General features: G+C 40.7%; 1 long non-coding RNA gene across 1 annotated transcript; it reads left to right on the top strand.

Annotated features, from left to right (window-relative positions):
• Positions 1 to 3541: 3541 nt before the first annotated feature.
• On the top strand, positions 3542 to 21689 carry LOC145508975 (uncharacterized). Its single transcript, XR_014055752.1, has 7 exons — positions 3542 to 3746; positions 4173 to 4334; positions 8109 to 8351; positions 9878 to 10078; positions 13918 to 13961; positions 19165 to 20321; positions 21403 to 21689. It is a non-coding gene; the product is annotated as an uncharacterized LOC145508975 (long non-coding RNA).
• Positions 21690 to 27391: the final 5702 nt, after the last annotated feature.

Genomic DNA, 27391 nt, shown 5'->3' with positions numbered 1-27391 from the left:
GACCCTTCTAGAATCTAAGAGCTCCTAGAGAATATGAAAAAAAACTTGAAGACTGTTTGTGATTTTGATCACATATGAGATTGGTTCAAAAGTAATTGCTGTTTTGCATTGTTGAAATTTGCTGTTTCATATTGGAATACATTCTTAAATAAATATAGTTCTGTTATATATCATTTTAATGCACATTTCTTGCTTTCTTTCATTTTTTTTTTTTTTGCTAATGACATTACTTGCTGTTTATTTTATATTTGTTTTAGACTAGGGAAATGATGTTAGATAAAAAGCAAATTGGAACGATTTTCTTATTCAAGTTCAAACTGGGTTGTAAAGCAGTGGAGACAGTTTGCAACATCAACAGCACATTTAGCCCAGGAACTGCTAATGAATGTACAGTGCAGTGGTGTTTCAAGAAGTTTTGCAAAAGGGACGAGAGCCTTGAAATGAGGACCACGGTGGCCTGCCATCGGAAGTTGACAATGACCATTTGAGCAGGTCATCAAAGCTGATCCTCTTACAACTACAGGAGAAGTTGCCCCAGGAACTCAACATCAACCATTCTATGGTCATTTGGCATTTGAAACAAATTGGAAACATGAAAAAGCTCAGTAAGTGGGTGCTTCATGAGTCAACAGCAAATTGAAAAAGTCGTCATTTTGAATGATGTCTTCTCTTATTCTGTGCAACAACAGTGAACCATTCCTCAATCGGATTGTGATGTGTGATGAAAAGTGAAATTTATGTCACAACTGGCAATAACCAGCTCAGTGGTTGGACTGAGAAGAAGCTCCAAAGCACTTCCTAAAGCCAAACTTGCACCAAAAAAATCATGGTCACTGTTTGGTGGGCTGCTGCTGGTCTGACCCACTACAGCTTTCTGAATCCCAGTAAAACCATTACATCTGAGAGGTATGCTCAGCAAATCAAGTGAGATGCACCGAAAACTGCAATGTCTACAGGCAGCATTGGTCAACTGAAAGGGACCAATTCTTTTCTACAACAACACCCAGCCGCATGTCTCACAACCAACTCTTCAAAGATTGGACGAATTGGGCTACAAAATTTTGTCTCATCCACCATATTCACCTGAAGTGAAAGCGTTAATCTCTCAGTCATGTTCAATTCTTTGCGACCCCATGGACTGTAGCCCGCCAGGCTCCTCTGTCCATGGAATTTCCCAGGCAAGAGTACTGGAGTGGGTTGCCATTTCCTTCTCTGGGGGATATTCCTAACACAGGGATCAAACCCGGGTCTCCTGCCTTGCAGGCAGACTCTTTACCACTGATCCACCTGGCCTCTGGCCAATTGACTACCACTTCTTCAAGCATCTCCACAATTTTTTTCAGGGAAAATGCTTCCACAAACAGCAGGAGGCAGAAAATTCTTTCCAAAAGTTCGTCAAATCCTGAACCACGGATTTTTATGCTACAGGAATAAACACTTCTTGTTGGCAAATATGTGTTGATTGTAATGGTTCCTATTTTGATTAATAAAGATGTGTTTGAGTCTAGTTATAATGATTTAAAACTCATAGTCTGAAAACCATGGTTACTCTTTCACCAACCTAACATTGTCTAATTGGGGCAAGAAAAATAACCCGTGTGAAAGGACGTAAGAATGAAATACAGGACAATGTATTATAGTTACACTTCAAATAAACGGAATTTAGCTCACCAGAACCCGTATTTAGCATTTTCCCTTTTCAGTGTCTTTCTATAGGAGAATGACCACGAGAACACAGTGGGAGGGTTAAGAAGAGAGAAAAGGTATTTGGGACTTGTATAGCACGAACCATTCAAGACCCTTCTGGATCCAGCCCTGCCCACACCAGGCTTCCGGGCCCCTCTCTCCTGGCCCCCACCGCAGACCCTCCCTGTTAACCACCCCCGGCCTCCTTGTTTTCCTCCATGCACCACCGGGAGCTCCAGAAGCTCAGAGAACTTTGCATCCTAGGACTTCTGCTCCTGTTCCCTCTGCTTGGACCACTCTTTCCTCTCCTACTCACAGGCTCGCACCTCTCACTTCGGGTCTCTGCTCAAACAACACCATCCCCCAGGTCTTCCTTGACCATTCAGTGTCAGCAACCGGCTCACTCTCACTCCACGTCCCTATTTCCCTTCCTCAGCTCTGTTTTTCTGCAGAGCTCACTTAAGATCTGTGCATTTAGGCGAGTTTGTTGATAGTCTATCCCCCACCTCTCTAGAAAGTCATCCCCATGAGAGCTGAAACACTACTTTTTTCACTGCTGTATTTCAGGGTTTGAAAGTCCTGACATACAGTAAATGCTCAGTTACTGTTCGTTGAGTGAATGGATGGACATGTTCCATTAGTTATCTCAATACCCTATAACCTCTGAGGTTCCTATACTTAGAACAATCTCATTTCTCTACTAAGGCACCTACTGCATTCTGCCCCATGAGTGTTACTCTATACAAGGATTATGTTCCCCTGATGGACTCTAAGATTTCTTAAGGCAGGACCTATTCATCATTAACATCATGGTCCATAGTAATACTGAAAGAATACGTTAAACCTTAATGATCCAGTGCCTTAAAACATGGCAAGAACCAAAATCCCCCAAATAAGAGTCGATTCATTCATTATTCTGTGAAAGTGAAAGTGAAGTCGCTCAGTCCTGTCTGACTCTTTGCGACCTCATGGACTGTAGCCCTCCAGGCTCCTCTGTCCATGGGGTTCTCTGGGCAAGAATACTGGAAAGGGTTGCCATTTCCTCTGCCAGGTGATCTTCCCAACCTAGGGATAAAACCTGGGTTTTCTGCATTGCAGGCAGATTCTTTATCATCTGAACTATCAGGGAAGTACTACTGTACTGTAGTTCCTCCTTATTCATGAGAATATGTTCCAAGATCCCCAGCAGATGCTTGAAACCACCCTACATATATATATATTTTCTATACTAATGGGCAGGTAGCATATACAAGGTAGATATACTGGGCAAAAAAATGATTTGCATCCCTGGCAGGACCCAGCAGGAGGGCACAGGAGGGCATGAGATTTCATCACGTTACTCAGAGCAGCCAGGAGGCATGCACTTCAAAACTTATGAATTGTTTATTTCTGGAATTTTCCATTTAATACTTTGTACTTCATATGACTAAGAGTAACTGAAACTGCAGGTGAGGAGGGACTACTATATTTTGTTTGCTGAGGCAAAAAATATCTATTATACCTTACAAATGTTTCTACAAGGGGACAACTAAAAGGGAGATTTCTTTTTTCAGCCCTCATCTCACTATGAAATCCAATTACCTGAAATAATGCATTTTTTGAACATTCTGACTTAGCCGAGACAAAGGCTCATTGGAAAAAAAAAAAAAAGAAATGAATCTTACTTTCATTAAACCAGGGAAATGAAATAAAACGTACAAATGAGCGCAAGCACATTAAAGATTTTCAATTGACAATAATATCCACCTCCTCTGGGTGCAGAAAGAAACATTGCTTCACTTGGCAGGGTAGTGTGTATGCATTACGATTTTTATTTTCCCGTAAAATTTGTGACTGTATTTCTACTGATTTATAGAACCATGAGCATGATAGATACAGCCACCACTGGGTACTTGAATGAGGCCTTTCTGACCCAAAAATGGACAGAGCGAGGAAAATCAGACCAGAGCTAAGAGAGCCCAGCAGCAGAAAGTCCGGATAGGCAGCTGATGGTTAGAGGAGTCTGACAGAAGGGAAAATGAAGCCATCTAGGGAACAGAGCTTCAGAAATCCAAATGAAGGTAAATGTTTCTGGGCTTACTGCTGAGATGGGCAGGGCATAAAAGCAAGACATTCAGACTCAGCACTCAGAAACAGAACTTTTGTCCCTGAGAGGATTGTTTCCTTCTTTAAACTGTACAGCAAGGCATTAATCACAGAGAAGATTAATCTGCGGCTTGGTAATCCACCCAATGCCGCAGGCATGGAGAAATAAGGCATTTGAACATTGGCAGTGAGGTGCAGCAAAGCAAGGGCCAACTTCCTAGCAACTGCACCTGAGACCAGATTTGACTTGATGTCTCAAGGCCTCTAAGTGAGAAGAGGGATTGATCTCAGGGGACAGAAGACTTAGAGGTAGCCGGTGTGGAGCTGGCAATCTGTCCTTCTATGAGGGAGCAGAGAAAAGCCAGGCTGGGATGAAGGTCTTCCTCCTTGTCTCCATGCAGGTTTCCACCACAGAGATTATTTTAAGCCTTGAGGCATTTCATTTATCTTGAATACCAAGAATCTTTGTGACTGTCTGTCTTTGGGGAAAAAAGAAAAAAACAGAACAGGAGCCTGGACACTGGAATTCTCTTTCCTAGCATTTGGTTTCTTCATTTTCAATGGTAAGGATTAGAGTCCAAATGGAGAACCCGCTAATTCAGGAAATGAAAGATTTGGGGCGGAATTATTTAGATAGACTGTGCTTTTAGATAATTATACAAGGCTCTGCTCTACTTAAGCATTGCCCACACAGACTATGTAATGTCATCTGCTATGAGAAAACTGTCCCTTCTCCCACAACAGGGTGATTACAGAGTTCTGGAAATAAACTCTGTATCAATGTCGGGGGGGGGGTAGAAAGAAAAGGAAAGCTGAGACACGGAGATCAGTTGCAAACGTAGGATCATAGGCGTGCGATTTTTTTTTTTAAATAAAGGGGCTATTTGCGGTACATAGGGTCGCAAAGAGTCGAACACGACTGAGCGACTGAACTGAACTGAACTGATTATGATGAATAAAGTCATCTGCAGATGTGGACCTAGCTAGAATTCTGCTTCTGATTCAGGTGCAACTGAAGCACGAGTGTTAAGAGTATTTCAAGAACAGAGGATCAAAATCAAGGTAAAGGTGAAGGAAAACCAGGGGAGAAAAAACCCAAACCAAAAGCAAGCCAGAAAACAAAACAAACAAACAAAGCAATAGCAGCAAAGGAGAGGAGGCAGAGAGAGTCTAGGAGAGTGGACTGGGGCCGAGACCGAGTCGGTAGATGAGGCCGTGACAGAGCAAGGGCCCTGCTGAGCCAGCGGGGAGCAGATTGTCCAGAGCAGGACCGAGCTCAGCTCACACGGAACATGATGCGATAGCCTGTGCGTGAGACAAGCTGGCCAGTGATGCTCTGAGCTCCCCTCGCTCTACAGCACCCCTAAACTGTGTGGGAAGCCCTGCCGGGGTCCTGGGTTAGCGTGGACCAAAGTTGAGTGGAGATCTTATGCGCCCTCATAATGATAACAAAGATTGTAAGAACTATTTTCTGCTCAAAATTATAAGCAGGAGGAATTTACTGCAACGATTTCCATTTTTTTTCTTTTGTCTTTCATAATACCCGAATCTTTTTCTGTCTTTCTCAAGGCGCTTTAGAGAAAATAAGACAGAGGTGATTATCCATAGAAAATACGGCCATATTTGCAAGACCCTGGAAACAAAATTTGTGTTTTACTCCCTTCTTTCATACTTGCGTGTCTCCCTGAGTGCTAGGCATGCGTGTGCGTGCTCATTTGCTCGCTCGTGTCCATCTCTCTGCAACCCTGTGGACGGTAGCTCACCAGGCTCCTCTCTCCATGGACTTCTACAGGCAAGAATACGGGAGTGGGCTGCTATTGTCTACTCCAGGGGATCTTCCTGACCCAGGAACCGAACTTGCATCTCCTGCATTGGCAGGTGGATTCTTTACCACTGAACCACCTGGGAAGCCTCTTCCAGACACACAGGGGCGCTTAAACATTACTGACTAATTTCCTTTTTGTTGAGGAAACTGAAATTGTATTGTGTCCAAGCTGTAATGTTCTCAGGGTTAGTGATGAGAGCCAACTGAGGACTCTTTGCCAGGGTCACTGGATCCATACTCTTCTTGAATCCATGGAATATTGAAATTCTGAATTAAAATATTTCCTATAACAGTCTTCAATAAATAGATTATTTCTAAAAATTTGAGTTATTTTACAATTAAAGTTTTATTTTTAGCTCCTTATATTCACATTAAGAAAGAGAACTAAATCCTACTGCTTAAATAATTTTAAAAAGTATGCTTTCAAAACCATAAGAGATTTGGGTTTATAGTTTTTAAGGCTTTAATCTCATTCCTCCTTCCATCATATTCTAATTATTTTGTTAGTACTATTCTCAGCACCACCAACTCCCAGCTCTTAGACTTATCTCTTCTATTCAAATACTTCTGTTCTTTCTAATATTTTCTAGCATGTGATTTTTTTTTTTCTCTTTCTTATACCATCCTTTCTCTTTCCCAAAACTGGCCTTTGGCGAATCAGTTAGCCTTCATTAACTGCTACTTTACAGAAACAAATCTTGCTTTTCTCCAAAAATCTTACATACTAAAAGTATAACCATTAATTTCCTGATTCATGGAGCTGTGTTTTACACAGCTGTTTCTTCACAAGGATGAACATGTTTTGAAATAGTTGCTCCTTGGAATCTTGCTTTATAAGGTAATGGGAACTACTTGTAGTTTTCTTTGATTTGTATCTGACTCATTAACCTCTACTTCTAAAAATCCCTCTACTGATTAAGTTAGTATCTTCCTAATTCTGAAACCATAAGTTTCCATTTAAAAAATTAATTTACAAAAAAAGCAGGTAGATACAATTCTGAAATTTATGGAGCATAAAATGTGAGAAAATGGAATGATGAATCATGAGCTGCTTGTTCTTATGAAATCATTTATGTGAACGATAAAAATACCGGCTTCTCAGTCCAGGGAATTGCCAACACTCCAGAATGTTCTCACTTAATAGCCCTTGGTTTATAAACCCTTACAATCTAATTTATATATTTTTTGAAATTTTGAGTAGAGTATGGATAGATAGGAAGGTAGGTAGATAGGAGATACATATTAAGTACTTGTAGTAATTTACTATTGATTTTTGACATAAAAGTAAAACAACATGCTTGATAAAACTATAAATTTTTATGAAGTTACTTATAATTAACTGGTTACAGATAAGTTTTCTTCATCAAATTACACTGCATGATTTCTTACATTTGTCTAGTTCTGAGACAGTTCTACTACTAACTGATGCAATTTCAATCCATTTGCTGTTGAAAGTGTGTATGAGCTTTAATAGTATCATGAAAGATGAGAGCTTTTTCCGAGTTGATGTTAAGACGGGGTATTCCAGCAACTCTGGCACCCTGTCTAAATCCTTCCTCCATCTTACAGGCTATGTGACTTTAAGTGTCGTGCTTAATCTTTCTGTGACTCAGCTTCCTCGTTTTTAAAACGGGATGACAATAGTATTACCTCATTGGGTCATTAGGGGTAGTAAGATGAGTCAGTGACTGGTTTGATATAAAAAGACTCAGTAAGTGATTGAGGAAGTCCGTTCATAACCAGCAGAGATTTATGTTACATATTCTGATAAACATTCAACCCCCGAAAGATATCCTTCATGTTATTCTCCTTTGAAACACCATCAGGAACTCACTGCAGAACTTCTTTTTTTTTTTTTAAACAAACATGACTTGCCATATTTTCAAATGTATATTATTAGTTTTCACTTTCAAAGTTTGTTTGCTTGCAAGCACAAGTAAACCCTTCATCTCCTGGAGATTATGAAGCAATTCTCATGAAGCAATTCCTGTAATAAATATGTGTGCTGGTTAAAAGGGGAGGGAGGAGGAAATGTGAATGTTAAGGTATAAGACAGTCCGTAATTCTTAAGTAAGAAGGACCAGGGTGGATTGAGTCCTAACTCCTAAATAGTGGACTCTCTCCTCCTTCTTGTATGAAGTATTAGTCTCATATATGGCAAAAATTTTGATTTTTAAAATTTGTCTGTAATCTTTTATTTCTTTCCCTAAGGCAAATAACAAAATTTTTTATTAAAGATTTTCTTAATTTAAGACATTTGAAAATTTAACAAAATCTTTTTCTAAATTCAAAGAAACCTCTATATATAAATAGATTTTTTTCCTGGTTATTCATTCTCCACTTCTGTTATCAAATGGGGCAAAGAAGAGGTTTGCTTAATTCTGTACTTGACCTTCCCCTTCCCAGAAGCGGAAGTGCGTTAAGTTAGAGGCCCAACAGTTAGGTTTTGCCTGGGGGAGAAAAATTCACAGGATAGGTGATACTTGTAGTGTAACTTATATTTCTCCCTTAGATAAGAGGAAAACAGAACTATCTTATGAAGCTCACTGAAATAGTTCAGAACTTCAGTGAAGAAAATCCGTCTTGAAAACCATCTAACTGCTCCCAGTGTTGGGTACCTGTAGGGGTGGATGGCAAGAGGAAGAGATGCTTTCATTTTTTTTCCTTCAAGAAATGGGCTTGCTCAAAGGCGTTCTGGGCCTAGAACTCAGGGTGATGCTTAGACCATCTCTGCAGCGGAGGCAGCAATCTGGAGGCAAGTGCTTCCCACAAACTCAAATCCTGGCGCTCTGGGTCCACGGGGTCTTTGGGTCTCAGTCAATATCGAGTCATTAAGAGAAGAAAAGTCTCGAAATTCTCAGATCCTAAATCTTTAATAAGCAAATGTTAACATATCTCAAATACCATCTGAAACGTAACCCTTTCCAATGGACAGTTTGGATTCATAGACATGCTCTTTCTGAAAATAAAAATGCACGAATGTGTATTTCTGAATAAACATTATTTTACTGTTAGACCAAGCCTTCAGATCAGTCTAGACCATGGGAAGAATTAAGTAGAGAGAGAATGTACGCATGCAGGCAGAGAGCCTGTCAGTTATGCTAAGACTTGGAAAAAATGAAATTAATATTTAGAATGCTAGGTGTATTCTAACCTCATCCTTGATTCGTTGACCAGGAACAAACAAATTGTTATTCCTAAAGCCAGAAATAATGTCTGTCTGCTGACCTCATTAACCAGTGGATTCAAATGAGGTCACTGTATTACTTAGACTCACCTTTCCGCTCAGTGACACCATTCAGACAAATCCCGAGTCCCCTCTCCCTCCCTCTTTCCTGTGAGAGTCCCCAGAGGTGATCCCTGTGGGCTCTGAGCGGGTCTGGATGCATTATCCCCACGATGTACAATGGCCCAGGCCTCAACTGCAGCAGCTAGCAGTTGCAGCCTTGCGGTGTCCAGGACCGTCGTGCTCCTGAATGCTACTGCTTACCACAGGTCATCACCGGCCGGCTCGTTGGAAGGTGAGGCATGGCCTCTTCCTGTTTGGGGTGGGCCCTCTCGGCACAGTTAGTCAGCAGAGATGCGTGTGACCCCACGGTGAGAGCTCAGGAAGCTCCAGCCCAAACCTTCATCTCACTGACAGCCCGCCCTACACCCAGGTCCCCTTCTCCTCTCTACTTCTCACTTTGGGTCAATTCTTTCAAGTATCCCTGCGGCTCCTCCTTAGAATCTGTCTGCTGCCATTTCCCCTTCCTTAGTTAATCAGGCACAGACCCATAGTGGGTCCCCGTTGAAGACAAGATTCTCACAAGTTTCTTCTTGATCAGGACAAACTTTAAAAAACTAGTGGAACTTGAATTATTTCTGTGAAAATGACCCCATCTGTACCATAGATGGTAAGACTTGGAAAATTAATTACATATATTCAGATATATTTATATATCCCAGAAATACATATTAGATATGTTTTACATTCACCACTCTAACAGATACAGAAGGTAAACATCCCCTAAGAAATGATCCTTTGTGTTTCATTACTTTATACAATTTTGGCTGAGATTAATGAAAATTATAGTTTCCATTTCTTTATTTTTGATCTACAAAAGTGTGGAAAAGTACCAGGTTTAGTTGGTCTCCAGAAAGTGGTTTAGGCAATTACAATTAACAAGGACTTGCTACTTTAAAGTAGATCTTATATAAGAGAAATGTTCTTTCCTTTTGGTAACAGCTTATCAACTAAAATGAATCACTAGTAATGTTTATTTCTTTGTGAATTGACAGGAAAACCATAAACAAATCTCAAAGGAGACAGATGAATAAGATTTCAAGGACATTACTGCTCCTGCCTGAAACTCTAACCAACTGAAAGCCTGAAAATATGAAACTCAGAATTTCACTGCTTCCTCAAATTGCAAGTGGACAAATGTGAAAGCTATTAGGACTTTAGCCTGACTGCTCACAAAACAACTTACAGCAATTACAGTAAGTCAGTATATGATGAATCTTGAAAGCAAAACTAACATCTCCAAAAAGAGAGATGACAGTCCCTGTTATGGACTGAATTGTTCCCCCATTCACATGTTAAATCCTGACACCCATATCTCAGGATATGACTGAATTTGTACCTAAAACCTAACCCTTTAAAGAGATAATTAAGGTAAGGTGGTGCTAGTGGTAAAGAACCCACCTGCCAATGCAGAAGACACGAGAGACATGGGTTTGATCCCTGGGTCGGGAAGATCCCCTGGAGGAGGGAATGATAACCCACTCCAGTATCCCTGCCTGGAGAATCCCATGGACAGAGGAGCCTGGAGGGCTACCGTCCATGGGGTCACAGTCAGACGTAACTGAAGCGACTTAGAGCACAAAAGAAATGAGGTCTTTGGGGTGAGGTCACATTCAATATGACTGGTGTCCTTATGAGAAAATGAGACTGTGACACGGACACGCACAGAGGGAAGATAGCACAAAGACAAAGGGTGAGGATGGCCGTCTGCGAGCCAAGCAGAGAAGTCACAGAACGGAACCAGCACTGCTGACACCTAATCTTGGGACTCTGGCCTCCAGAATCATGAACAAATCAATCTCTGTTGTTTAAGATCCTCCGCCTGCAGTATCTTTTATGACAGTCCTAGCAAATGAATGCAGTCCCACACCAAAATCTTTCCCCCAAATCTCATACAAAGGCGGGAGAACCATGACTCTTACTCTTGGAATCATGAATTCTAATCATACGTTGCTTATAATTTGCAAAGCATCTTCATGTCTATCAGCACCTGTGTGCCTCATAACAGTCCCATTTAATGGAATTAAGGCTGAGAGGAGAGCCTAGTTTTTCTAGATGGCAGACTAAATCGCCCCAAGCCTCTTGATTCAGTCACTAGGCAACAGCTAAGGTTGAAGAGCACGGATAGACCAGTACTCCACATTCCTGATGCCTGAGGGAGGGCAAGGCACAAGGTGACCTGCCCAAGGAATGCCCAGAGGGAATAGCCTGCCGGGGACTGAAGGCAGGTCTTCAGACTTGACCTTGTGACGTTCCCACTGCCCCATGAGAGAAAGGTATGCACTAACTCGGCAGTCCACAGTGATTCCTAACTTCCTTCCTCTCACCTTGCCAAGGACATGCCGGCTCTCAGGACTACAGGGAGGACAGCCAACTAGGCATATACCTGATAACTTTTGAAAGAAATTTTTAATGCCACAAGACAAATTTGTATACCTATACATCTTTAACTTTTGTTCCTAATGTAAAAGAGAGGGTCAATCTCTGTATGACAAAAATAAAAATAAGTAATAATAACACAGAACATTCCCCTCCCTAAACACATACATGCTGTTATGACTTTTTAGGGAGGAAATGCATTGCTCTACATATAAAAAGTCATCTAAAAAGATAAGCTTATTGTGGAGTTGGGTGTATACAGAGATTTGAATAACCACAGAGAATTTGCAGGAGAAGAAAGGATCTCTAATAATGAATTTTAAGTCTAGATTAGAATGTATATATGAGTCTAGTATATAAACTCCACTGTGTAATTCCAACTTGAATGTCTTCACGTACTTTTCAGTAGGGGACGGCATTACTTTCCAATGACTTTGGAGTTGGAATTGCCTTTCTTTCTTTCATTTTTCTTCCTTTCCTTTCTTTCTTGCTTTCTCCCACATGTAATCTCAGACTGGTACTGGTCGTGAAATAGGCCAGTTTTATTTGAATCATGATTGTTTTCCCTTAGGTTCACTGAGGAGTAAGTGAGAGTAAGGATTCAAGTGTGCAAACTACTGGTAACCAATATGAAAAATTTGGAACTGTTCAGATCACAAAATGTGACTCTTGCACAAAGTCTTCTGGATTAGCTAATATGTGTCTCTTTCCTTTGTCTTTTGCCATGTATGATTCCATCCATCCATCCATCTGTCTGCTTTCATATCTATCTATATATTCTATGAAGACATTTCTTTTCATTGACTTTTGGCTAACAAAATTTTCCCCTGTGAAAGCTTCAAGTGAGAAAAACTGTCCATAATTAAAATAAAACAGAGTGAAAATCAGAGCTCCTGTTTATAGCTTAACTTTCCCTGCTTGCTGATGAGTGACTCACTGTCTCTCACCTACATGAAGTAGAGCCAAGGGGTGACGGAGCGAAGGGTAACACAATCTTTAACCTAAAAGGGGAAAAAGTCTTTGCAAAGCAGGTCCCAATTACCCTAAATGTTTTATCAGAATCCTCTCTGTCTGTTTAATACTGGTCAGTTCCCGGGTATAGAATGAAACCATCTGGAAGACCATCATATCCAGCCAGGGATTCCTAGAGAGAAAGGCAAGGTCTTGATTGAAAGGATGCTCTTGAGAAGACTCCTTCAGCAAGTCCCTAGGTAATTGTCTGAGAATCTAGAGAATTGGTGGCTGTTTGCATGAAACTCACAGGGATTCCAGGTGACCTCCAGAGATGCCACTGAGATGCCACGTGACCTTCATCAGTTAAGGAATCCAGCAAGAAGGCCAGAGCCTGGGAACGGAATGCACTTCCATGATAATGCTTAGGCAGCGACAGACGGGGCACTGATGTCAGACACTAGTCAGCAGGCCTTTCAAAGTGAGAAGGGGACCTGAAGAGGAGTCAGAATTCCCAGCCAGCCTGGCTCTCAGATGAGGACGTTTTCCTGTTGTGTAAATGTGACAAGACTGAGATCCCCCTCGGAGCATGGGGAGGGAGGCTGGCCTTTCCAGCAAGGTCACTCATTCCAGCTAGCCCAAGAGCTGTGGGCACCTGTTCGCTCTTTATTTAGTAAGAGTCCACTCTGCAGTGCACTTGCTATTCTGAACCGTCTCCTCTATTTTTATCCCCGTCATAAACTGGATTCCCTGGCTCATGTGCTACCTCCATCCTGACCCTCTCGTCAGCCCCACCCTACCCCAAACATACCTCCATCAATAAATACAAATATTTTAGTAGAAAGGCTGGTTGTCCTTGGCTGAATTCTCCTCTGACTTAGACCATGTGGCTACCCTTGAGTTTCTCCTTGGTTTGACTTAATCACATAAAGGACTTTCTAGAGCACTTTCCTCTACACATCTCTCTTCTCCTCATTCTTCACCTCATTCTCCCTCTTTGGAGACATTATCCTTAAAATAATTCATAGTTTATTGACCATCTTTTTCCTAAAATAGACTTCCCTGGAGGTTCAGACAGTAAAGAATCTCCCTGCAATGCAGGAGACCCAGGTTTGACCCCTGGGTCAGGAAGATCCCCTGGAGAAGGGAATGGCAACCCACCCCAGTATTCTTGCCTGGAGAATCCCACAGACAGAGGAGCCTGGCGGGCTACAGTCCATGGGGTCACAAAGAGTCGGACACGACTAAGTGTCTGACTTAGTTATACCTTCACTTTCCTAAAATAGATCCTCTTCTAGGCCTCTAATGTTTATTTAATTTTGGGGGGTGGGGGTCTTCAAAATAACCAAATGAAAATGCAAAATGTTCTGAAAAATATGAAGCATTATTAGCAAACATTTTTAACAGCAAGCAGTTGAGACAAGACCCTATTGATGCTTGATGCCAAATACTGGGCTAAGGACACTCACATCAGTATGTTCAGCTCATAGTTCTCTGTTGAGCTTCAGACCTGTATACAGCAGGGAGACAAGGAGGCATTCTCTCCTAACTGTTTACCACACCCTTCATACTCCACATGTCCCAAGCTCACCTTCTTTTTCTCTTCCAAGTCTTTCAATATTCCTTCCTGCTCTCATGGAAGTTATGTATTCTGTTTGTTTGTTTTTTTTAATTTTTTTTTAATTGAAGGACAATTGTTTTACAGAATTTTGCTGTTTTCTGTCAAACCTCAGCATGAATCAGCCACAGGTAAACATATATCCCCTCCCTCTTGAACCTCCGTCCCATCTCCCTCCCCCTCCCACCCCTCTAGGCTGATACAGAGCCCCTGTCTGAGTTCCCTGAGCCATACAGCAAATTCCCACTGGCTATCTATTTTACATATGGTAATGTAAGTTTCCATGTTCCTCTTTCCATACATCTCACCCTCTCCTCCTCTCTCCCCATGTCCATAATATTCTGTTTTTTATAGTTCACTTTAGTTGATGGGTAATGAACATGTACATACATTGTTATCAGGTGCTGAGAAGCACCGAGAAAGCAGTGCGTGGTCCCAGGAGAAAGGGGAGCTGGCCATGGTAGAAGGCCTCTGCTGAGTGACATTTGAGCAGAGACCTGGGGACTTGAAAGGCAGGTGGCTGTTGGGAAAAGAGAGTGTCCCGTGCAGAAAGAAAGGCAAGTGCCAATGGCCTGAGAAAAGAGATGGAACCTAAGAGGAGTGGGGAGGTCAGATACAGACCTTGGTGGGGAGGTCAATTATTACGTATTAGAGATCACGGCCAATAGTATAAAATAAGAGAAAGAATATATGTGTAAGAATGGAAAAGTAAGAAATAATCCATTAGAACTAATAAGACTTTAGAATAACTGAAAAATACAGGATCAATGTTTTTCTCTACCCTATGAATTTACACACTTTTTCTGTAAAAAGCAAGTTAGTAAATGCTTTCACCTTTACAGGCCTTAATGCCAGTTTGCCTCTGCGGTGTGACGGCATGTAAATGAATGGACATGGCAGCATTTCAATGAATTTTACTTAGAAAAACAGGTGGTGGGTAGATTTGGCCCCTACGTAGTTTGCCAACCTCTGTGCTACATCAACAACTACCAAGCAGAAAATGGTATAGAAAATGAAATGCTTTTCACAATAACAACAAAGCTATAAATATCTAGGAGTTAACTTAGATAATACAGTATAATACCTTCACAGAGAACATTTTAAAATGCTCCTAAGAACACTAAGAAAGATGTGAACAAGTGGGGAAATATATCATGTCACAAACGGGTAACTTTCATAGTAAGATTGTCAGTATGCCTCCAGAATAATCTCTGAATTTATTATAAACCAAATAAAAAATTTAGCAACATTTTTTGAAATATATAAACACTTACTCTAGAATTAATATGGGATATAAAAGCCATGAACAGCTCAGCAAGACTAAAATAAGAGCAAAGAGAGAAGCCATTTCAGCTAGATACTAAAGTTACAATGCCTTAATAATAAAAAGAAAATGGTAGTGGTGGAAAACATACAAATAAATCACTGTAAGTGTAAAGAAAGCTAATATGTATGCATATATATTTCACATCTATATAATTTTACATGTATGTAAACTTAGAAGGAGCATAAAAACCAATAAGGAACAATTCGTTGTTCAGGAGATTATGTTGGGAAATCTCGATCAGAATGTGCAGATTAATAAACTGGATCTTATATAAAGAAAAATACTAGATTAAAGGTATAAATATAAACTTATGAAGTCAATATAATAAGTGTAGGGTGATGTTTAAGGCCTTGTGGTAGAAAATATATGCATTTAAACAAGACAAAGACATATAAGATAGGCCTATCAAACTTATAAATTTGACTACATCAAAATTAAGGATTTCTCTTTTACAAAAATACTATAGGCAAAGTTAATATATGACAGAATGGTAGAAGACACTAATAATATCTAAAACTGCCAAAGGATTAAGATCTTAAAAATAGGAAACTTTTGCAAATCAAAGAAAAAGAAAATGGAGAAGCACTAGAATAAGAATCACACGAAAAATGAAACTGAATGGATAAGAAATCCTCAAACTCATTAGCAACCAACGAAACGCAGATTAAACAATGAGACATCGCTTTAGAGCTGCCAAATGAGAAAGTTTTAAAACTTTGGATACTGCCCAACACTGAAGAGGGCATGTATAAACTGGAAGCCTTGTGCATAATTGATGACAGCAGAAGATTCAAGTCACTTTGAAGAAAAATCTGACAGTACTTAGTGGTAGCCATGAGCAAAAAGCCTAGAGACCCAGCAATCCCACCGTTGGTCATAAATCTCAGGGAAATGCTCTCAAAGTCCATTTCGTAACATTTGCAAGGGTATTCATTGCAGCATTATTTGTTTCCTGGAAATCAGATATTATTTGTTTGCAACAAAATGCCACTATGTACATTTAGTTCAGACCAGTTCAATCACTCAGGCGTGTCCGGCTCTTTGCAATCCCATGGGCTGCAGCGTGCCAGGCCTCCCTGTCCATCACCAACTCCCAGAGTTTGCTCAAACTCATGTCCATCGAGTTGGTGATGCCATCCAACCATCTCATCCTCTGTCATTCCCTTCTCCTCCCGCCTTCAATCTTTCCCAGCATCAGGGTCTTTTCCAATGAGTCAGCTCTTTGAATTAGGTGGCTAGAGTATTGGAGTTTCAATTTCAGCATCAGTCCTTCCAATGAACACCCAGGACCGATCTCCTTTAGGATGGACTGGTGGTCTGGTATTCCCATCTCTTGAAGAATTTTCCAGTTTGTTGTGATCTGCACAAAGGCTTTGGCATAATCAATAAAGCAGAAGTGCATCTTTTTCTGGAATTCTCTTGCTTTTTCTATGATCCAGCAGATGTTGGCAACTTGATGTACATTTAAAACTCTTACAAATATTGTATACAACCTAGTCAAAAATTAGGTGTTTATCAGAGAGGAGGATGTCCACGGGGGATCAGGAAAAGTGTGGATGAAGGAAAGGGGACTGGAAAGGTCTTGATGACAGAGCATGAGGGAGTGTCACAGAGTGAGGACATGATCAACTCTTCACATGAGGTTCAAGAGGAGAAAACATGCTGTGATATTTCTGTGCCACAACAAAGAAAAACCGTGGGTGATAATGACACAGAAATGTAGGCATGCCAAACACAATGTAGAGAAAAGTAGCGACTGCTGTGACTGAGTGATAGAAGTAAGTGAAAAAGCTTCCTTTTATTATTTTATGCTGTTAGTGTTAAGGAGACTTTTATTTAAAAAGTAAACATAATATGAGAGACACTCTAACACTGATAATTTTTATGAGAGCTTAAAACTTTCACATGCAGTAGACAAGCAAAACTGATAGTCTGAGTATAATGACTGCTTTTTTTAAATATAACTTAAGATTACTGTATTTCCTTATAAGAAGAACATGTTAATATATTTTACAAGTGTCAATCAACCCTTATTCAAATTGGACACATATCAATTCTAACATTATGGTAGTTTTATTTGGAAGTGAACTTTTAACTCTCAATACATATGCCAAGAGTACTATACAAAACATCCACAGGAACTTTTTTCATCTATTTTTGAAGTGTTCACACATATTTCCTACATAACCCAACGTACAACAGAGAAATGTTACATCTTTCTCTTTTAATTTACATTTGGGGAAAGATGGGGATATATATATATATATATAGCAAAGTTTAATGAATGGACACCAACAAGCTGACAATTCATAGGTGAGAAATTATTAAATAAAAATAATCAGATTTGTTTAGCATCAGTCACTTCCGTAACCAAGTATTATTCTGATTAATAAAGCTTGCAGCCATTAGGCTTCTGGTATATACTTATACCATTATTCCATCTGCAGTGTTGCTCCCCACCTTGGTTCTTCACAATTACCAACAGAAAATCATTGCAAAGTAGGGGCAAGCATTTGCAAAAACAAACAAAAATCCCCAGGTTATTATAAGCATGAATGTGTGGTGGAATTTCCTCCCAAGCAGTGAACTTTCAAATCATTGAGAAAACACCAGAACTGAATGTGTCAGGATATTTTGCCTATGTCCAAGAAGAGATGCATTTATTTATATCCAACAGAGGGCTAAAAATTAAACTCGGTGTCCAGTTTGGGGGAACTGAGCCATTTGAAAAATGACCATCTTAAAAAAAAATGACCACCAAAACTAATTTCACTAAATTTATTTTACAAATCCTAAGACATTTCTTACAAAAGTACATTAAGCTCTGCACACCGCTTGGAACAGAAGCCGAGGACACATGGACTGTTACTATTTTTTCTCCCCGTCCCACTCTCTAAATGTTACAGTGACCACGAAGCAAAGCGTTCACAATAATTACCTGCGGGGAATTTTTGGCCCTTCTTAAATGTTCTGCTTCATAATACTTATCATGAGAGGCATTTTGGCTCTTCTAATATGACATCATGATTTTATTTCATTCATTTATTTAGCAACTTTTTATTCACTTTGCAATGCTGACAATGGTAGCTCGCAGTCATGAACCTTGAGACTGAGGAAGGTTCTGGGGCTCCACTTCAGCACCTACACCAGGCAGTGTGAAGGCTTACGATCTTTCACGCAGCCCCCTAACTCCTACCTCAAGAGTCGCAGAGCCCTCGCCTTAGTTTTTCTTGAGAAACCGCAAAACCTAAATTGACTCACTCAAGCCCACTAGGGCCCGTTTTTCCTGCTTAACTCACACGGAATGATCTTGCTTGTCCTCGGCCATCTGTGTCTGAGAACGTCCGCCTCACTCCCTGTCACATTCTTTGTTTCTTTGTTCTTTTTTCCTGTCCAGCCTCAGTTCCTATAACATATAAAATCTCTGTTCACTACCAAACAGGGCTGCCCCACTTTTAGAATGCCATTCCTGCTGGCAGCAAAATAAATAGTTTCTGGTAGTTGCTGTACTTTGATAGCCTCGCGTCCAGGACCTTTCTAAAGTTAAGGCTTAGAGTTGGCTGTGCACTTGGTAGCATCAGACACGCATTGGGCACACTTTCATAAAGTCCTGAAATCTACTCTCAGGACCAGTGGACTTACTACCACTGAGTCTTCAATATGCTTTCCAGGTGGCTCAGGTAAGGAATCCACCTGCCAAGCAGGAGATGTGGGTTTGATCCCGGGGTCGGGAAGATTCCCCGGGGAAGGAAATGACAACCCACTCCAGTATTCTTGCCTGGGAAATCCATGGACAGAGGAGTCTGGCAGGCTATAGTCCACGGGGTCGCAAAGAGCTGGACATGACTTGCCACTAAACCACCGCCCCCACCACCAGGTCTTCGGTATACCTGCTGTTCTCTGGCCTTCAGACTTGAAGAAGAGCAGATATCCCTCTTTCTTAAAGGGAGGGAACGTGATTCTCAAGCCCATTGATTCCTTCACTCCTTCACTCTTCTCCTTTCTAGATTAATGGGTGTGCATAAGCCTGAAGCCGCAATGCCTCAGTTGGAATACCATCTGTGTCCCCTTGGGCAAGCTACTCAACCTTTTTGTGTCTGTTCCCTTATCTGTAAACTGGGAGAAATACCAGCAACAATCTAATAGATTTGATGTGAAGATTAATTGAAAAGCTTATCAAGGTTGCTGCATGTCAGCCCCTGAAGGCTTTGTGCCTGCGTTGTCATGCTGAACCAGACAGACAGAATCCCTGTTCTCAGGTCGGATCTGGCTTGCTGAGAGCCATCGACCTGAAATCTAACATCCAAGTTGCAACAACTAAAAGCAAAGTCCCAGATCCGCATCCCAAACACTAGGGTTCTTGGTGCCTTCAACCACACTCTCCACTCTCTCAGTTGGCACCAAGGCCTTCACAGATCCCTGCTCCCTAATTTCTCATGTCTCTGTTCTCAAACCCCTCAGCTCTGGATGTTGTTTAATACCACAGCCGTCTGTTTTGATATCCCCACTCTCCGGAAGCACAAACACAGGGATACAAGAAAGAGAATACCTAGCAGGAAGTTGTGAGTCCAATTGTAAAGAGAGCAAAAGCAACATCCTTTTAAGCCCCTGGAATGGTAAGGGAACAACTGATGTAAGCGGCGTCTTTTTCGTTGGATTTTTATTAATATATCAATGAGAAAAGATATCAAATATAGTACCATTTGTTAAAGGAACTGTGGGAAAGTTTTATGAGAAGTTACAAAACTAAATTTGGCTCAAGAAAAGCTGAAAGACAATTCATCCACAATGTATAGCCTATGTAAGGATCCACCTGATTTATATGCATCTAGGTGTAAATCTGATAACTGATAAGAAACCATCCTCATCACAGAAGAGGTGTAGAAAAGAAAATAGACTGTTTGAAGGAAGACACTGACTAATTCCAGTGAAGACTTGATTGCTGAAAATGTTGATGTAATTAATCACTTCTGGATTCAGGCATACTAGTAACAGTTCAACCCAAATGGACCTGGCCTACCTGCTGTTCACAAACCCTCAAAACCTGTACAGAACAGCTGTGATATGAATGTGAGAATTGTGTGTATATAAAGCAAGTAATGAACTAGTAAAGCAATCAACGTAGTACAATCAAGACTTTAACATTTGGAACTTGGATCTCTTGGTGAGTCATAGTAGGCTTCACCCACCCTTGATGTCTTACTTTTAAAAATAAAATTTGCCTTTTACTTTCCAAGTTTGTAGCTAAAATCTCAGCTATCAGCAGTCCTTTGTCACCTGATGTTGAAGACAGTGAAACATGGGATATCAGGTTCCCTTATGCACCGAGGGAGCTGGGAAGGTCTGGACAGACTGAGGGGTTGGCCTGTCCTTAGGGGAGGACTCAGGTCCTGAGATTAGAAATTTATTGTTCCAGGTTCTGGAACAAATCTGACCTAAAACACAAAAATAGTTGGTATCATTTGGGTCTTGAATCTGCTAGGTAGGTAGGTCTGGTGGAATGGGAGAAGGATCAAAGTATGCAATTCATTTGCTTTATTAATGGGGTACTGACAACTGAAAGCTATCCTACAATCATGAGTCTCCAGGCTGGAGACTAGCTAGGTTTTTAGAGGCTAATGTACATTAGTCCTTCATGTCTGCATACACTGTCCAGTCAAAAATCAAACCAAGGTGCTAGATTTAAATGTTCATCACTAACCTCTGCAGATCTGCAGATGAATACACACTGACACTCAAATGTTTATTGTTATTAATAATAAATTATAAAATCTGGGCCAGCAGCTAGAGAGATTTTGTTTATTCAGAGAGACTCTAAGAGGATGTCACTGAGTCTCTTACAAATATATGTGTTTCTTTACAATGGCGATCGATTTGATCAGGAATTTTAGGTTCCACAACTGTGATCTCTTTGGCCAGGCCAAAGTTCCTTTTACTGACAGAAATGTTGGCTCACAAAGGAAAAACATAGGAAATATAATTACATGGTCCTAAAGATGGCTCAAAAAAAGAGATAGTCCTGCCTGAACCAATACCACTAATATAGCTTAACCATACCAAGAGGGCAAGGATTTGTATCTGGAGATACTAAACATAGATTTTTTTGCATGAACGGATTCCAGTTTTTAAAAATACTTTTTCATTTAAAAGTATAAACTTTACATTTCATTTTCTAACATTTTATTTTCTCTTTTTCTTACTCTTCCTCCATTATCGCTCTAACAATATCTTTGTCTGCCCCCAAGATATACACCAACCAACAGCCTGATTTGCTGAAAATGCATCACAGAAGAGTTTTCAAAAGGCAGAAAAAGAAAGAAAGACTTTGAGGTCTTGGAGGATGAAACTTTGTCCTTCAGAAATGAAAACTATAGAGATGAAAATATATCCACAAAAATCATATACATAGAATCATTTACTACCCTGGAAGGTAGCGGGGAACAGGTATTGAGCAAAGACAAACATCTTTGCTGAGCATCTTTTATTTAACCAGTAATTTTGCAATCATTAAAATAAAAACAACAGCAAGCAATGATCTTGTGAACATGAATTAAGTCCCCAGAAAAGCCCATAATTTTTAATTAGCTCAGAGACACACATAGAAAATGTGTCCCTCTAAAACTCTTTACTGGGAGGAAATGTATTTCATAAGAGCAAGCTAAAACACAAATGAAACTGCCAGTCTATCAAGATGACCTTTTGGAGTTGTGCCCGTGTTGACAAAATCAGGGAACTCTTGAAAACCTAGAAAGGACAAGGAAATAAGAAACTCCAAGAGATCATACAACATAGTTAAGTCAACCAAACCAAGCTTGTTTATACCTTGACAAGATCCCTATGCATCCAAAATTATGATACCTTTTTAAAAAGAGTCTTAGTTAATTTTTTCTGGTGATCTTCTGAAATTATTTTATGCTATTTTTAAGAAATCACCGTAGACCAATAATTAGCTCTAATTCTTTAATAAACATACATTCAAGCTATTCAAGATTAAAATTCTGTGAATGATTTAACTATGTTGAAGCCACCTCCAGTATTTGCCTAGAAGTCATGAACTTACATATATATTTTTTTCATTTATGTGTGTATATATATATGAATATGTGTGTCAATGTATAGGTATATTTATGTGTGTATGTATATACATGTGTTTGCATATATTTAATATTTAAAAATATCATTAACCACAAAAACAACTAAAAAATCAAATCCAGTGTTTGTTTAGGGCAAAATTACATACTGACTCTGAAACCTTAGCATATTAATGCTTTCCAGCTAGAAAGATCGCATGTCTGAATAATTAAGTCTCCACGATGCTTGCAGCTGTATTAAGACAAAATGAAACAGGAATTCCTACTATTGGCTGTGTTGGATGCCTCTCCTTGTTGCAAGCCTTTTTCAGGCAACTGTCCCTCAGCTCATTATTTAGATTCGCCACCTGAGAGACTTCTTTCCCCCTTGCCACGTGTCTGAGGGCGTCTCTTCTAGCAGCTTCACTGCGGCGTCATTCTTACATGATTCCTCACTAGCTAAGGGTCAAACATGCTTTAACGTCTCCAGTAGGTCCCAGCTCTGCAGGGGGCATCATAAAAGACAAATAGACAAATGTGCTGCCCATTTTTTTTTTATTTATGAAGAAAATGGTAGGGCTCTTGGCTTTCTCTGAGTGCTTCTGAGAGGATGTGGTTTTTAAACAAGGGAGCCATTTCACAACCAAACTCTAATTCAGAGTGTGCCACTCAGGGTTCCCCCTCTGTGCTACTTTTGCTGGTGTGTAATTCCTAAAGAAATTTCTAGGTGAAGGACATCGCTGTCTTTGTCTCTGGAAAGTGCTCAGAAGACCATTTCCACCCTGGCAGCCTGCATTTGACAGCTCAATAGCATACACTTTACAAAGCCAAAGGCATGAAAGAGGACTACAATGCCACTGTTTGGGGAGTGAAGCACATTTTTAAGGAAGCTGTGATGAAGAAGAATAGGCTGTATCTAGGGTGCAATCATTACTTGAAAAGATTTAGACAACCTCACAAAGGTAGGTCTCCTGCTTTAGCATTACAAATGAGGGACATTTCTCAGCCCTTCTAGGTGACAGCCAGCCTTTAGTTCCTCGGCACTGCTGAGTCACTTTCTTATTCACGGCGAATGCACCTCCGTGGTCCTTCCCAGATCTTTCTTTTCTAATTTCCACCTCGTCTCTCCTCTTCATCAGGATAGCCTCTACTCATTCCACAGGTCTGTCCTTAGCTGTCTCTTCCCACAGAAAATCCTTCTGCTTCCATCCTCTCCCAACCGCATTTCTCCATTGCAAAGTGTCGGAGGCAGTTCAGACTCAACACACACAGATCAGAGGCCCCCACGGGCCGCAAAACCTGCTCATGGATGTCCTGTGATCCCCGCCTCAGTGAGCGACTCCACGGCAGGCCGTGGCCCTAGACAGAAACCAGGATGCCACTGCTGTTTCTGCTGTTCCTGTTCCCAACATGAGTTTGATCACCAAGTTTAAGTCACACTCAGCCCCTCACGAACCGTCTGCTTCAGGTGGTCATCATCAGGATGATGTCACCAGCCTTTGTCACTGCTTAATGACAGTCTTGTATCACCTCCCGTTCTTGGTTTCCTCACATCCATCTTCTCCTCTGCTGCCAGTTGTCTTTCTTATATACGAATCTAGTCATTTATCCTTAAGTTTTAAACCCTTCATTAGTCTCCATTGCCTCAGGATCTAACCCAACTCTCTTATCATGATTTGGGGCTTCCCTGTTGGCTCAGATGGCAAAAATATCTACCTGCAATGCTGGAGATCTGGGTTCAATCCCTGGGTCGGGAAGATCTCCTGGAGAAGGGAATGGCTACCCACTCCAATATTCTTGGCTGGAGAATTCCATGGACACAGGAGCCTGGTAGGATATAGTCCATGGGTCACAGAGAGTTGGACAGGACTGACCAACTCAAACTTTCACTTCAACATTGTAAGTCATGATGATAGTATATTGATTTACAAGATACTTCATGATCTCTTTCACAGATTCTCCTCTTGAATTCCACTCTCTGAGGTAGACTTTATCACACTTGATATCGAGATAATCAAATTAAATTTCCATGAGCTTGAAAGCCCTGGATTAGGTCACAGAGTCAGTAATGAATGGTGTTAGAGCTGAATTCACATTAGAAGTCTGAGTAAAGCCTTGAGAGATTTGATTCAGTTTGAATTTGTTTTTCCTCAGGAGAGGAAATTCTGGGGCTCCATTTAGCAAACCTCTGATTTCACATACAGATGATGGGCCAATCCCATGAGGATGTTACTTGTGTATAAATTACTAGGCCACCCTTACCTGTTATCTTAGCTGGGTTCCCCTGAAAACAGTCCTGATGAAGAATCTGTGTGCAGGCAACTTCTTTGGGAGGTGAACCCAGGGAGCATGGCACAGAAGGAGGACTAGCCAACAGAGATATATGTTAACAGCCTCGACACTGCGACACTGAGGCTCAGCTCTCCCAGGAGCAGGAAGTGGAAACCTCCTAGAATTTCTCCCTGAGGGGTCAAAGACAGAAGAAACTCTCCATTGGCTTCTGGCCCCTGGGGTGGGAGTTGTCCTCAGGCATGTTAACTGCCCCAAGTTTCTGAGTTGTAACATACTTAATAACCAAGCAAAGCCCTGCCAGCACCTGGGCAGGGCCCCAGGGCAGGAAGCAGGAACCGGCAGCGCATACACAATACTTCCCCTTCCCTTCGGTGAGTCAAAGCCTGCGCAGACCTTGTGGAACAGCCACAGAGGAAATCAAAGATGCTGGGAGCAGGGGTGAATCTGGGCCCCACAGGCATCTAAGGCACCCTGTGTCAGGAAGTGAAATAACTGAGAAATAGAATGCCATTCTATTCACGAATATTCTTAGACTCACACAAATTTCAAGCACTAGGTTATAGATTAGCACAAATACATTTTCCACTGATTTTTCTCTGTGGAAAACAAAGACAACTGAATTATGTGTAGGTGGTTCTATTAAGTGACTCATTTGCTGCAAATAAGTACCAGGTGCTTAGTTGCAAAGCTAGAGCTAATCAATAAATAATTTTCTCTGAAAAGGAGACAGAATTCTCTGTTTCTCTAACAGTCCATTTATAGATATGTTAAATATTAAAAACTCTGAATCCAAAATTAATCATACACAAAATAATTTTAGCCATAGTTTTAGAACTTTGGAAATCATCTGACTGATTTTCACTACTCTTTATTCTAGGTCAGATCTTAAGCTTCTTTACTTATTTAAGTATTAGGACACAAGAAATACGCCAGGCTAAACTGCAACTTTCAAAAATGAAATTCTTCGTATGTTCTTGGAACATGAATTCTTTTTATCTATTTCATCTCATTCTAAAATGTATGTTAATATATCCACAAACTAAAGATCATAATCAAAATACTAACAGTGGTTATTGCCTTCAGATGAAATTGAAGGAGCTTTTACTTTCTTCTTTGTGCTTTTTTGGAACTTTCTGAATTTTCTACAGTTCTTTCATGTCATTTTTGTGATAACAAACAGTCCTACACTATACATCATTTTTTAAAGGTCAAATTAAAAAGAAAACACTTTGGTAACCAATTTTAACTCAAATGTGGTACAATATGGTTTTTATGAAAAATGGTTACAAAATAGCTCATGCCTGTAGAGAATTTTCCATCACAATGAAAAAGAATCAACCATTTGATTTTATCCTAAGTTAGCTTCTTTCCAGGGATATCAATACCTTAGGTTAAGAAGCCATGTATGGAGAGTCCAGGAGGTGATGAACTACATGTACAAAAAAAGGGGGAAAAGTCTACACTTTCCTTTTTCCAAGATAGATTCATGGCAGGAATCTTCCATGACTGTACAGGGACAAAGATAGCACTTGCCATTTTGTGTCTGGATTGGTGATGACCTCTGGAGAGATTTATACCATATTCTCCAGTTAGGGACATTCTTCTGGCTCTGTTCCGTCACACTTCTCTTGTACAGATGGATAATTCCAGAAAGGTACCAGAAAAGTCTTGCATAAGGGAGTTGGTGAATTCATTAACCATTAACCACAGCAAACTTAGCAAACCAGCTAGAAATAGACAAGGCTGATAGGCCGATGGGCTCACTGCTTTCCACGGGAAAATCCTGGGTGGATGTCTATGTAGTTAGCCCTGGGTGGATTCCCATTCTCCTGTCCCAGGAACTCCTGGCATTGGTCAGCTGTCACAGCACCTGTAGAACTGCTCTTTGCTGCCACGCTCTTCTCCAGCACTGGCTGCAGAGCGGAGCTCAGCCTGCCTGGCTCCCCTGTGCCGGGTTATTTTCAACGTCAATCATACCACGTAGGCTCTTTTGGTTTGTCACTGTTTAGGAAGAGAGGTGATTTGTATTTTTGCTTTGTTTGGTTGTGCTTCTAATCTTGAGAAAATTGGGGACAAGAGAAATAAATATGAAGCAAAGTCAAATTTCTTATCATCACATTTCTTACCCTGATTATATCACTGAGATGATCTTGTTCCATCCTCTGCTTTCATTCCTCAAGATGCAGCTCTACTAAAATCATCTCATTTTCTGACTCTCTCATTAGAGAAGGGAATGCCACACCATCCCTATTTGAAGCCTGCACTGCTGTGTTTGTTGACAGGTAGAGAAATCAGGATAGAACAAGTATGGCTTTTGTCTTTGGTGGGTAATTCACCGCTCCGTGAACTTCCGTACAGATGGCAGACAGGCCTCACCTGAATGCTTGACCCTTTTCACCATTTCACTGCTACACCCTCTGTGTCTTTCTTTTTAGGAGGTTCCTCAACCTTGGTATTACTGACATTTCAGACTTTAGTGTGTGGGAGGGGACTTTCCTATATATTGTTGGATGCTGAGAAGCCATCCTACCCCCAGATGCCAAGAGCACCCTAGTTACTTGTGACAACAGTGTCTCCAGACATTACCAAATGTCTTCTGGGGAGTACAATCACCCCTAATTGAGACTGTAAACCACTTCTCTAAAGAACTCAATTTGTAATTAATATCTATTTATGTGATTGTTACGTAGTTAGAATAGGACAAAGGAGTCCAAAATGGTGGTGGCTAAAATACAAAGAAAGGAAAAAGCCCGTGAAAATGGAACAAAAGAAAATCTGAGCACCAGGGTGAGAACCTCAGATGAAACAAGCAGCCCTCCTGGCTAGCCCAGTTTACACAGGGCAGGCTGAGTGGGAGGAGAAAAAAAAACAT

Source organism: Giraffa tippelskirchi, chromosome 6 (genome assembly GCF_054371585.1).
Source record: "Giraffa tippelskirchi isolate mGirTip1 chromosome 6, T2T-mGirTip1v1.2.pri, whole genome shotgun sequence".
Taxonomy (NCBI): domain Eukaryota; kingdom Metazoa; phylum Chordata; class Mammalia; order Artiodactyla; family Giraffidae; genus Giraffa; species Giraffa tippelskirchi.
Note: the sequence above shows the minus strand (reverse complement) of the source record. Positions and strands in the feature narration are given on the sequence as shown.